Below are 14,174 nucleotides of genomic sequence, written 5' to 3'. Positions count from 1 at the left end.
TTTCTGTTTTGGTTAGTAATTATTGCCTTATTTCACTGTAGAGCCTCTAGCCCTGCTGAATACGCCTTATTTATCCATCCTACAAGTGTTTAGCAGATGTTATTGCGGGTGTAGCAAAATGCTTGTGTTTCTAGCTCCATCAGTGCAGTAATATCTAACAATACACACAAATCTAAGTATAGGAATGGAATTAAGAATATATAAATAAATGGGCGAACAATGTCAGAACGGCATAGACTAAGACACAGTAGTATAGTATAGAATACAGTATATACATATGAGATGAGTAATACATAGACTAAGACACAGTAGTATAGTATAGAATACAGTATATACATATGAGATGAGTAATACATAGACTAAGACACAGTAGTATAGTATAGAATACAGTATATACATATGATATGAGTAATACATAGACTAAGACACAGTAGTATAGTATAGAATACAGTATATACATATGATATGAGTAATACATAGACTAAGATACAGTAGTATAGTATAGAATACAGTATATACATATGAGATGAGTAATACATAGACTAAGACACAGTAGTATAGTATAGAATACAGTATATACATATGAGATGAGTAATACATAGACTAAGACACAGTAGTATAGTATAGAATACAGTATATACATATGAGATGAGTAATACATAGACTAAGACACAGTAGTATAGTATAGAATACAGTATATACATATGAGATGAGTAATACATAGACTAAGACACAGTAGTATAGTATAGAATACAGTATATACATATGAGATGAGTAATACATAGACTAAGATACAGTAGTATAGTATAGAATACAGTATATACATATGAGATGAGTGTGTATATACTGTAGTGCAAATCAATCCCAGAACAACAGCAAAGGACCTTGTGAAGATGATGGAGGAAACAGGTACAAAAGTATCTATATCCACAGTAAAACGAGTCCTATTTCGACATAACCTGAAAGGCCGCTCAGCAAGGAAAAAGCCACTGCTCCAAAACCGCCATAAAAAAGCCAGACTACGGTTTGCAACTGCACATGGGGATTGAGATTGTACTTTTGGAGAAATGTCCTCTGGTCTGATGAAACAAAAATAGAACCGTTTGGCCATAATGACCATCATTATGTTTGGAGGAAAAAGGGGGAGGCTTGCAAGCCGAAGAACACCATCCCAACCAAGAAGCACGGGGGGTGGCAGCATCATGTTGTGGGGTGCTTTGCTGTAGGAGGGACTGGTGCACTTCACAAAATAGATGGCATCATGAGAAAGGAAAATTAGGTGGATATATTGAAGCAACATCTCAAGACATCAGTCAGGAAGTTAAAGCTTGGTTGCAAATGGACAATGACTCCAAGCATACTTCCAAAGTTGTGGCAAAATAGCTTAATAAGGACAACAAAAGTCAAGGTATTGGAGTGGCCATCACAAAGCCCTGACCTCAATCCCATAGAAAATTTGTGGGCAGAACCGAAAAAGCGTGTGTGAGCAAGGAGGCCTACAAACCTGACTCCAGTTACACCAGCTCTGTCAGGAGGAATGGGCCAAAATTCACCCAACTTATTGTGGGGAAGCTTGTGGAAGGCTACCCGAAACATTTGACCCAAGTTAAACAATTTAAAGGCAATGCTACCAAATACTAATTGAGCATATGTCAACTTCTGACCCACTGGGAATGTGATGAAAGAAATACAAGCTGAAATAAATCATTCTCTCTAATATTATTCGGACATTTCAAATGAATTAAAATAAAGTGATGATCCTAACTGACCTAAAACAGGACATTTTTACTTGGATTAAATGTCAGGAATTGTGAAAAACTGAGTTTAAATGTATTTGGCTAAGGTGTATGTAAACTTCCGACTTCAACTGTATATAGGCAGCAGCCTCTATGTGCTAGTGATGGCTATTTAACAGTCTGATGGCCTTGAGATAGAAGCTGTTTTTCAGTCTCTCGGTCCCGGCTTTGATGCACCTATACTGACCTCACCATCTGGATGATAGCGGGGTGAACAGGCAGTGGCTCGGGTGGTTGTTGTCCTTGATGATATTTTTGGCCTTCCTGTGACATCAGGTGCTGTAGGTGTCCAGGAGGGCAGGTAGTTTATCCCCCGGTGATGCGTTGGGCAGACCGCACCACCCTCTGGAATCTCCTGCGGTTGCGGGCGGTGCAGTTGCCATACCAGGCGGTGATACAGCCAGACAGGATGCTCTAAATTGTGCATCTGATAAAGTTTGTGAGGGTTTTAGGTGCCACGCAAATTTCTTCAGCCTCCTGAGGTTGAAGAGGCACTGTTGCACCTTCTTCACCACACTGTCTGTGTGAGAGTACCATTTCAGTTTGTCAGTGATGTGTACACCGAGTAACTTGAAGCTTTCCACATTCTCCACTGTGGTCCCGTCGATGTGGATAGGAGCTGCTCCCTCTGTTGTTTTCTGAAGTCCACGATCATCTCCTTTGTTTTGTTGACATTGAGTGAGAGGTTGTTTTCCTGACAACACACTCTGAGAGTCCTCACCTCCTCCCTGTAGCCTGTCTCGTCATTGTTGGTAATCAAGCCTACTACTGTTGTGTCGTCTGCAGACCTGATGATTGAGTTGGAGGCGTGCATGGCCACGCAGTCATGGGTGAACAGGGAATACAGGAGGGAGCTGAGTACGCACCCTTGTGGGTCCCCAGTGTTGAGGATCAGCGTGGCGGAGGTGTTGTTTAGGATCCAGTTGCACAGGGCGGGGTTCAGACCCAGGGCCTCCAGCTTAATGATGAGCTTGGAGGGTACTATGGTGTTGAATGCTGATCTAGTGCGTGTGAGCCCTCGTCAACGTCAGCCATCTTCAAAGACAAGCTTTTGTATACTCTGTTCTGCCCCTGTTTCTACACATCTGCCAACTGTCATATTGATAAAAGGAGAGGTAGAACTCTGACCGTTGGTCCTTAACAACTCAGCAGGTTAATTGCTCCATCTTATAATTCAATTGTTGTTTGAAAGATTCTGCAGTCTCCCTTTCTGGTTAGAATTTCTATGACACCGCCCCCTGGTGGTAAGAGTAGGTAACAACACATCTGCCACACTGATCCTCAATACGGGGACCCCTCAGGGGTGAGTGCTTAGGCCCCTCCTGTACTCCCTGTTCACCCATGACTGCGTGGCCGGGCACGACTCCAACACCATCATTAAGTTTGCTGACAACACAACTGTGGTAGGTCCCGTGTGGCTCAGTTGGTAGAGCATGGTGTTTGCAACGCCAGGGTTGTGTGTTCAATTCCCACGGGGGACCAGTACAGAGAAAAAATGTATGAAATGTATGCATTCACTACTATAAGAGTGTCTGCTAAATGACTTAATTGTAAATGTCAATGGTAGGCCTAATCACTGACAATGATGAGACAGCCTATAAGGAGGAGGTCAGAGAACTGGCAGTGTGGTGCCAGGACCACAACCTCTCCCTCAATGTGAGAAAGACAAAGGAGATGATCGTGGACTATAGGAAAAGGAGGGCCGAACACGCCCGCATTCACATCGACGGGGATGTAGTGGAGCGGGTCGAGAGTTTCAATTTTCTTGGTGTCCACATCAACAACAAACTATCCTGGTCCAAACACAGTTGTGAAAAGGGCACAACAAAACCTATTCCCCCTCAGGAGACTGAAAAGATATGGCATGGGTCCCCAGATCCTCAAAAGTTCTACAGCTGCACCATCGAGAGCATCCTGACTGGTTGCATCCCCGCCTGGTATGGCAACTGCTCGGTATCCGACCGTGAGAAACTACAGAGGGTAGCGCGTACGGCATAGTACAAGCGGTACCGGAGCACCAAGTATAGGTCCAAAAGGCTCAGATTCTACCCCCAAGCCATAAGACTGCTGAACAATTAATCAAATGGCTACCCGGTCTATTTACATTGACACATACCCCCCTTTGTTTTTACGCTTCTGCTACTCAATGTTTATTATCTATGCATATTCACTTCACCCCTACCTACATGTATAAATTACCTTGACTAACTCGTACCCGCACCGGTACCCCCTGTATATAGCCTCGTTATTGTTCTTTTATTGTGTTACTTTTTTTATTTTTTTTTACATTCGTTTATTTTGTAACTTTATTTTCTTAAAACTGCATTGTTTGTTAAGGGTTTGTAAAGTAAGCATTTCACGGTAAGGTCTACACCCGTTGTATTCGGCGCATTTGACAAATACAATTTTATTTGATTAGATTTGATGCAGGCAAGAGTGTGCAAGGTCGGTTTTTAATGTGTCACTGGCGTAATCAAGGTGATAAGACAATTTGTCTCTCGACCTGCGTGCACCTACATTGTAATCTTTGATTCATCGCCTAGGTTGTAGCAACCTCATGATGGGTACAGGGAAAATTTGAGTGTCATGTAGTAGCCTAAACCTATCGATGTTAACATTGAACTGGGTCAATGGAATATGAACGATAATATGCTGTATAGAAACAAGCCCATGCTCATAAAAAACAAAACTATTATCCCTTCCAATCGTAAACAGGAGAAATGCGTTGAGGTGCTGACACGTTTAGCTAATGTTACAGTCAACGAGCGGCGTAGACCGGACGCCATCACGACATTTACTGAGATTAGAAAACGGACCGTTCATTAACCTGGTCCCAGATCTGTTAGTGATGTATTGCAAAATTCCAGTTGGTAAGACATGAGTTGACAAGGCAGCACAAACTGACCTGGACCAGGTTAACTATTCATCGGTTTAATGGACCAGGTTAACTATTCATCAGTTTAAGGGACCAGGTTAACTATTCATCGGTTTAAGGGACCAGGTTAATTAACTATTCATCAGTTTAAGGGACCAGGTTAACTATTCATCAGTTTAAGGGACCAGGCTAACTATTCATCAGTTTAAGGGACCAGGTTACCTATTCATCAGTTTAAGGGACCAGGTTAACTATTCATCAGTTTAAGGGACCAGGTTAACTATTCATCGGTTTAAGGGACCAGGTTAACTATTCATCGGTTTAAGGGACCAGGTTAACTATTCATCAGTTTAAGGGACAAGGTTAACTACTCATCAGTTTAAGGTGAATAATAAATACACAATCAAGTTCAAGCTCAAAATGACATTTTTTAATAAAGTATAAAAAGTTTATAAAAAAGTAACAATTTATCACCTGAAACAGAGGTATTTAAAACATCTGAAACACAAGATATATCTTGGAAACACTGTAGAACAGTGATCAATGTTGAGAGACATACTTGAAACATCTGTGGATTTTATGTTGTGTGGAGTCAAAGTGGGGCGGCAGGGTAGCCTAGTGGTTAGAGTGTAGAGGTGGCAGGTAGCCTAGTGGTTAGAGTGTAGAGGTGACAGGTAGTCTAGTGGTTAGAGTGTAGAGGTGGCAGGTAGCCTAGTGGTTAGAGTGTAGAGGTGGTAGGTAGCCTAGTGGTTAGAGTGTAGAGGAGGCAGGTAGCCTAGTGGTTAGAGTGTAGAGGTGACAGGTAGTCTAGTGGTTAGAGTGTAGAGGTGGCAGGTAGCCTAGTGGTTAGAGTGTAGAGGTGGCAGGTAGTCTAGTGGTTAGAGTGTAGAGGTGACAGGTAGCCTAGTGGTTAGAGTGTAGAGGTGGCAGGTACCCTAGTGGTTAGAGTGTAGAGGTGACAGGTAGTCTAGTGGTTAGAGTGTAGAGGCGGCAGGTAGCCTAGTGGTTAGAGTGTAGAGGTGGCAGGTAGCCTAGTGGTTAGAGTGTAGAGGTGGCAGGGTAGCCTAGTGGTTAGAGTGTAGAGGTGACAGGTAGTCTAGTGGTTAGAGTGTAGAGATGACAGGTAGCCTAGTGGTTAGAGTGTATAGGTGGTAGGTAGCCTAGTGGTTAGAGTGGAGGGGTGGCAGGGTAGCCTAGTGGTTAGAGTGGAGGGGCGGCAGGGTAGCCTAGTGGTTAGAGTGGAGGGGCGGCAGGGTAGCCTAGCGGTTAGAGCGTTGGACTAGTAACCAAAATGTTGCTGGATCAAATCCCCGAGCTGACAAGGTACAAATCTGTCGTTCTGCCCCTGAACTAGGCTGTCATTGAAAATAAGAATTTGTTCTTAACTGACTTGCCTTGTTAAATATAGGTAAAAAGTCACGATTGTCTCCTGTTTATAACAAATGTGAATGGAACATTTCAATAAAACACATAATTTGAACAAGAAAAAGGTAACAGATTGCAAACAGGTAACTGACAAAATAAACACTTGAGTAAATGAGGGATACAACATTTATTGAAAGTAGGTGCTTCCACATAGGTGTGGTTCCTGAGTTAATTAAGAAATTAACATCCCATCATTCTTAGGGTCACGTATAAAAATTCCCAGTTGCCCATTATGGCTAGAAGAAGAGATCTCAGTGACTGAAAGAGGGCTCTCAAAGGAACATAGAGGGTGTGTCTCAGTGACTGAAAGAGGGCTCTCAAAGGAACATAGAGGGTGTGTCTCAGTCACCAGATCTCAACCCAGTTCAATACTTGGTCCCGTGTAGCTCAGTTGGTAGAGCATGGTGTTTGCAACGCCTGGGTTGTGGGTTCGATTCCCACGGGGGACCAGTACGGAGAAGAAAAAAAAAAAATATGAAATGTATGCATTCACTACTGTAAGTCGCTCTGGATAAGAGTGTCTGCTAAATGACTAAAAATGTAAATGTACTTATGGGGAGATTCTGGAGTGGCGCCTGAGACAGTGTTTTCCATCAACAAAAAACACCAATTGATGTAATTTCTCGTGGAAGAATGGTGTCGCATCCCTCCAATAGAGTTCCAGACACTTGTAGAATCTATGCCAAGGTGCATTGAATCTGTTCTGGCGGTTGGTGGTGGCCAAACGCAATATTAAGACACTTTATGTTGGTGTTTCCTTTATTTTGGTAGTTACCTGTATACGACAATGTCACAGAAATAACTACGTAACTCTTTCAAACATCACAAACAACCTCTCTCCTTCTCCCTGATTATTTATCTGGACCCTTCCGTGTCTGGCTGTTGTGCTGTTTGTCCCTGGATGTTCTGGTTCTGGTCGTCGAGGAGGAAGACAGCTTCTTCTTCAGCTTCCCAATGTCGTCCTCATCCTCCCCCCGTCCCTCCCCCTCCTCCGAGCCTCCCCTCTTCTCCTCCGCTGGCCTCTACCTCTGCCAACCTGGACTCCTGCTTCCTGTTGTAGCTCTCCTCTCTGCTGCTTACCAGCAAATGTCTCACTTCTGTTCCACACTAGGATGTTCACTCCTGTGGTGGAACACAAAAGCCTTATTGTCCCAAATGGCACATTATTCCCTATATCGTGCACTACTTTAGACCAGAGCCCTATTCCTATGTAGTACACTACTTTTGACCAGGGCAGGCACCCTATTCCCTATGTATTGCACTACCTTTGACCAGGGCTGCTACCCTATTCCCTATAAGTGCACTACTTTTGACCAGGGCTGGCACCCTATTCCCTATATAGTGCACTACTTTTGACCAGGGCAGGCACCCTATTCCCTATATAGTGCACTACTTTTGACCAGGGCTGGCACCCTATTCCCAAGTTGAACACTGATTTTTTAGCAAAAGAATCAAACGCTTTAGAATATTTCCAGCTACAAACATAGTTAGTCTCTTAGCTGATTTGATCCTGGGTGCTGAGACTACAAATATAGTCCAGTATTTAAAAAACACAGACTCACCCATTCCAGATCCTAAAACATCTCCCATCGGATTGAACTTGTTGACCTGGAAAGGAAGGTGTGCAGAGATTTAAAAATTGGCATTATTTTTGACCCAATGATGGCTTGAACAATAGTGCAGCACAAATACATCATTGAAGACTTGTAACAAACAGCTTCATCACTTTCCATATCAAAGTCCAAGGGCTACAGGCTAACATTGACATTAAACTAAGGCTACAGGCTAACACTGACATTAAACTAAGGCTACAGGCTAACATTGACATTAAACTAAGGCTACAGGCTAACACTGACATTAAACTAAGGCTACAGGCTAACACTGGCATTAAACTAAGGCTACAGGCTAACACTGACATTAAACTAAGGCTACAGGCTAACATTGACATTAAACTAAGGCTACAGGCTAACACTGACATTAAACTAAGGCTACAAGCTAACATTGACATTAAACTAAGGCTACAGGCTAACACTGACATTAAACTAAGGCTACAAGCTAACACTGACATTAAACTAAGGCTACAGGCTAACACTGACATTAAACTAAGGCTACAGGCTAACACTGACATTAAACTAAGGCTACAAGCTAACACTGACATTAAACTAAGGCTACAGGCTAACACTGACATTAAACTAAGGCTACAGGCTAACACTGACATTAAACTAAGGCTACAGGCTAACACTGACATTAAACTAAGGCTACAGGCTAACACTGACATTAAACTAAGGCTACAGGCTAACAATGACATTAAACTAAGGCTACAGGCTAACAATGACATTAATCTAAGGCTACAGGCTAACACTGACATTAAACTAAGGCTACAGGCTAACAATGACATTAAACTAAGGCTACAGGCTAACAATGACATTAAACTAAGGCTACAGGCTAACACTGACATTAAACTAAGGCTACAGGCTAACACTAGCATTAAACTAAGGCTACAGGCTAACACTAGCATTAAACTAAGGCTACAGGCTAACAATGACATTAAACTAAGGCTACAGGCTAACAATGACATTAAACTAAGGCTACATTTCTAATGTGTACTCACAGATATGATGCCAGGGGCGTTGGGGTCCAGTAGTTGGCATGCCAGCTCTCCTGTGTTGGCATCGTAGATATCGATGGTCCTCAGGGCACCTGGAGACACAAACAAAGATTGAAGATGAAGCTTTTGAGTCAACGAGAGAGAGAGACACACACATAAACCCACCCACCCACAATGCCTCACCTTGATAGGTGTGAGGCGCTGGATAATCTGCTGAGGAGTTGACCAATCAGAGTACACCCTGATCTGGTCATACTGGTCCGTGGTCAGGAGCTTGGAGCAGTCCACTGGATTAAAGTAGGCTGGGGGAGGGAATAACAGCATGGGGGGGAGAGACAGAGAGGGAGAGGTGGTCAGGAGCTTGGAGCAGTCCACTGGATTAAAGTAGGCTGAGCGGAGGGAGGGAGAGGTGGTCAGGAGCTTGGAGCAGTCCACTGGATTAAAGTAGGCTGGGGGAGGGAATAACAGCATGGGGGGAGAGAGACAGAGAGAGGAGAGGTGGTCAGGAGCTTGGAGCAGTCCACTGGATTAAAGTAGAATGGGGGAGGGAGAGGAGAGGTGGTCAGGAGCTTGGAGCAGTCAGCTGGATTAAAGTAGGCTGGGGGAGGGAATAACAGCATGGGGGGGAGACAGAGAGGGAGAGGTGGTCAGGAGCTTGGAGCAGTCCACTGGATTAAAGTAGGCTGAGCGGAGGGAGGGAGAGGTGGTCAGGAGCTTGGAGCAGTCCACTGGATTAAAGTAGGCTGGGGGGAGGGAATAACAGCATGGGGGGGAGAGAGAGAGAGAGAGAGAGAGAGAGAGAGAGAGAGAGAGGGAGGTGGTCAGGAGCTTGGAGCAGTCTACTGGATTAAAGTAGGCTGGGGGGAGGGAATAACAGCATGGGGGGAGAGGAGAGAAGAGGAGAGGACCAGAGAGAAGGAGGGAGAGAGAGAGAGAGGAGAGGGCGAGAAAGAGAGGAGAGGGTGAGAGAGAGGGAGAGGGAGAAAGGGAGAGAGGGAGGAGAGAGGAGAGGAAAGGAGAGAAGAGAGAGTGAGAGGGAGAAAGGGAGAGAGAGGGGGAAGAGAGAGGAGAGGAAAGAGAGAGAGAGGCAGAGGCAGAGGGAGAGAGAATCTAGAGGTCAAATGTTCTTAAAAAGCATTTATCCCTACTGATGAACGCGGTGTATGTTATCAAGCAAAAAAAAATATTAACAAATTTGCACCTGTCTTGTCCTACTAGTACTGATAACTTACTACGACTGTGACGTGTGGTTGTCTCACCTAGCTATCTGAAGACACTATGACTGTGGTTGTCTCACCTAGCTATCTGAAGATACTATGACTGTGGTTGTCTCACCTAGCTATCTGAAGATACTATGACTGTGGTTGTCTCACCTAGCTATCTGAAGATACTATGACTGTGGTTGTCTCACCTAGCTATCTGAAGATACTATGACTGTGGTATGTGGTTGTCTCACCTAGCTATCTGAAGACACTATGACTGTGACATGTGGTTGTCTCACCTAGCTATCTGAAGATAATATGACTGTGGTTTTCTCACCTAGCTATCTGAAGACACTACAACTTTGACATGTGGTTGTCTCACCTAGCTATCTGAAGACACTATGACTGTGGTTGTCTCACCTAGCTATATGAAGACACTATGACTGTGGTATGTGGTTGTCTCACCTAGCTATCTGAAGACACTATGACTGTGGTTGTCTCACCTAGCTATCTGAAGACACTACAACTGTGACATGTGGTTGTCTCACCTAGCTATCTGAAGACACTATGACTGTGGTTGTCTCACCTAGCTATCTGAAGATACTATGACTGTGGTATGTGGTTGTCTCACCTAGCTATCTGAAGATACTATGACTGTGGTATGAGGTTGTCTCACCTAGCTATCTGAAGACACTATGACTGTGGTTGTCTCACCTAGCTATCTGAAGACACTATGACTGTGACATGTGGTTGTCTCACCTAGCTATCTGAAGATACTATGACTGTGGTTGTCTCACCTAGCTATCTGAATGTTCTTAAAAAGCATTTATCCCTTCTGATGAACGCGGTGTATGTCATCAAGCAAAAAAAATATTAACAAATTTGCACCTGTCTTGTCCTACTAGTACTGATAACTTACTACGACTGTGACGTGTGGTTGTCTCACCTAGCTATCTGAAGACACTATGACTGTGGTTGTCTCACCTAGCTATCTGAAGATACTATGACTGTGGTTGTCTCACCTAGCTATCTGAAGATACTATGACAGTGGTTGTCTCACCTAGCTATCTGAAGATACTATGACTGTGGTATGTGGTTGTCTCACCTAGCTATCTGAAGACACTATGACTGTGGTTGTCTCACCTAGCTATCTGAAGACACTATGACTGTGGTTGTCTCACCTAGCTATCTGAAGACACTATGACTGTGGTTGTCTCACCTAGCTATCTGAAGATACTATGACTGTGGTATGTGGTTGTCTCACCTAGCTATCTGAAGATACTATGACTGTGGTATGTGGTTGTCTCACCTAGCTATCTGAAGACACTATGACTGTGACGTGGTTGTCTCACCTAGCTATCTGAAGACACTATGACTGTGGTTGTCTCACCTAGCTATCTGAAGACACTATGACTGTGGTTGTCTCACCTAGCTATCTGAAGATACTATGACTGTGGTTTTCTCACCTAGCTATCTGAAGACACTACAACTGTGACATGTGGTTGTCTCACCTAGCTATCTGAAGACACTATGACTGTGGTTGTCTCACCTAGCTATCTGAAGATACTAGGACTGTGGTTGTCTCACCTAGCTATCTGAAGACACTATGACTGTGACATGTGGTTGTCTCACCTAGCTATCTGAAGATACTATGACTGTGGTTGTCTCACCTAGCTATCTGAAGATACTATGACTGTGGTTGTCTCACCTAGCTATCTGAAGACACTATGACTGTGGTTGTCTCACCTAGCTATCTGAAGATACTATGACTGTGACATGTGGTTGTCTCACCTAGCTATCTGAAGATACTATGACTGTGACATGTGGTTGTCTCACCTAGCTATCTGAAGGTACTATGACTGTGGTCGTCTCACCTAGCTATCTGAAGACACTATGACTGTGGTTGTCTCACCTAGCTATCTGAAGATACTATGACTGTGGTTGTCTCACCTAGCTATCTGAAGATACTATGACTGTGGTTGTCTCACCTAGCTATCTGAAGATACTATGACTGTCGTTGTCTCACCTAGCTATCTGAAGACACTATGACTGTGGTTGTCTCACCTAGCTATCTGAAGACACTATGACTGTGACATGTGGTTGTCTCACCTAGCTATCTGAAGACACTACAACTGTGACATGTGGTTGTCTCACCTAGCTATCTGAAGATACTATGACTGTGGTTGTCTCACCTAGCTATCTGAAGATACTATGACTGTGGTTGTCTCACCTAGCTATCTGAAGATACTATGACTATGACTGTGGTTGTCTCACCTAGCTATCTGAAGACACTATGACTGTGACATGTGGTTGTCTCACCTAGCTATCTGAAGACACTATGACTGTGACATGTGGTTGTCTCACCTAGCTATCTGAAGACACTATGACTGTGACATGTGGTTGTCTCACTTATGGCCCCAGGACCGGCTGATAACCCAACACACATTGGAATGGTGACATGTTGGTGGAGGAGTGGCGCAAAGAGTTCTGAGCCATTTCGGCCCATGGCACGAACCTTGCCCACTCCCCTGGCCGGTCCTGGCAGTAGGACCGCAGGAACCTGCCCACCTCCTGGTTTACCCTTTCCACCTGCCCATTACTTTCGGGGTGAAACCCCGAGGTCAGACTGACCGAAACCCCCAGTCGCTCCATAAACGCCCGCCACACTCGGGACGTGAACTGGGGGCCTCGATCTGAGACGATATCCTCGGGCACCCCGTAGTGCCGGAAGACGTGGGTGAATAAGGCTTCCCGCGGTCTGCAGGGCCGTAGGAAGACCGGGTAACGGAAGCAGACGGCAGGACTTAGAAAACCAGTCCACAACGACCAGGATCGTAGTGTTGCCCTGAGACGGCGGGAGATCAGTCAAGAAATCCACCGCCAGGTGGGACCATGGTCGTTGTGGAACCGGGAGGGATGTAATTTCCCTCTAGGCAGGTGCCTGGGAGCCTTACTCTGAGCGCACACCGAACAGGATGAGACATAGTGCCTCACGTCCCTCACCAAGGTGGGGGACGTGCAGTTTTCCACTCGTCCCCTTCTCGGATACGCACCAGATTATATGCGCTCCTGAGATCCAATTTCGTGAAGTAGCGCGCCCCGTGAAATGACTCCATCGCCGAGGCGATGAGAGGTAGTGGGTAACTGCATTTAGTACCACATCTGGCCATTATGAGTACCTCGTCATGCCGTATGGGTTAACCTGTTTGGGCTAGGGGGCAGTATTGAGAATTTTGGAAAAAATATGTGCCCATTTTTAACTGCCTCCTACACCAACTCAGAAGCTAGAATATGCATATTATTGTTCAGGTTTGGATAGAAAACACCCTAAAGTTTCTAAAACTGTTTGAATGGTGTCTGTGAGTATAACAGAACTCCTATGGCAGGCAAAAACCTGACAAGGTTTCATGCAGGAAGTGGCCTGTCTGACAAGGAGTCGTGCGTCTTGCATCTGTTTATTGAAGAGTAAGGATCTTAGCTGTAACGTGACAATTCCCAGGGCTCCAATAGGCTCTCAGAAGCCGGGAAAATCCTGAAGGATGACGAGGCAGCCTCAGGCTGAAACAGATTATCACCTTATCCAAGTGGCCGATCAGAGGACCATTGAATGAGGCGCGTGCGCGATTAGCCCCCGTGGAGTATATTCATTAGGCTGTTTAGCTTATTGCAGATTCCCGGTCGGAATATTATCGCTTTTCTACGAGATAAATTGCATAAAAATTGATTTTAAACAGCGGTTGACATGCTTCGAAGTACGGTAATGGAATATTTAGACATTTTTTGTCACGTTCTGCGCCATGCGCGCGACCCTGGATTACCATTCTGATAGTGTCTAGAACGCATCGAACAAAACGACGCTATTTGGATATAAAGATGGATTATTTGGGACCAAACCTACATTTGTTATTGAAGTAGAAGTCCTGGGAGTGCATTCTGACGAAGACAACAAAAGGTAATCAAACTTTTATAATAGTAAATCTGATATTGGTGAAGGCTAAACGTGCTGGGTGTCTAAATAGCTAGCCCTTGATGCCTGGGCTATGTACTTAGAATATTGCAAAATGTGCTTCATCCGAAAAGCTATTTTAAAATCGGACATATCGAGTGCATAGAGGAGTAATGTATCTATAATTCTTAAAATAATTGTTATGCTTTTTGTGAACGTTTATCGTGAGTAATTTGGTAAAATTGTTAGTAAATTCACCGGAAGTTTGCGGGGGTATGCTAGTTCTGAACGTCACATGCTAATGTAAAAGCTGTTTTTTGAT

At 44.3% G+C, this 14,174-nt stretch overlaps 1 long non-coding RNA gene across 1 annotated transcript; it reads right to left on the bottom strand.

Moving 5' to 3' along the window:
* Positions 1–6,204: 6,204 nt before the first annotated feature.
* Positions 6,205–8,806, bottom strand: LOC123731732 (uncharacterized). The gene is made up of 3 exons (XR_006762812.1): positions 8,708–8,806; positions 7,659–7,704; positions 6,205–7,218 (listed from the first exon to the last, which is right to left on the bottom strand). It is a non-coding gene; the product is annotated as an uncharacterized lncRNA (long non-coding RNA).
* Between the last annotated feature and the right edge of the window lie 5,368 nt (positions 8,807–14,174).

Source organism: Salmo salar, unplaced genomic scaffold (assembly GCF_905237065.1).
Source record: "Salmo salar unplaced genomic scaffold, Ssal_v3.1, whole genome shotgun sequence".
Classification (NCBI taxonomy): domain Eukaryota; kingdom Metazoa; phylum Chordata; class Actinopteri; order Salmoniformes; family Salmonidae; genus Salmo; species Salmo salar.
Note: the sequence above shows the minus strand (reverse complement) of the source record. Positions and strands in the feature narration are given on the sequence as shown.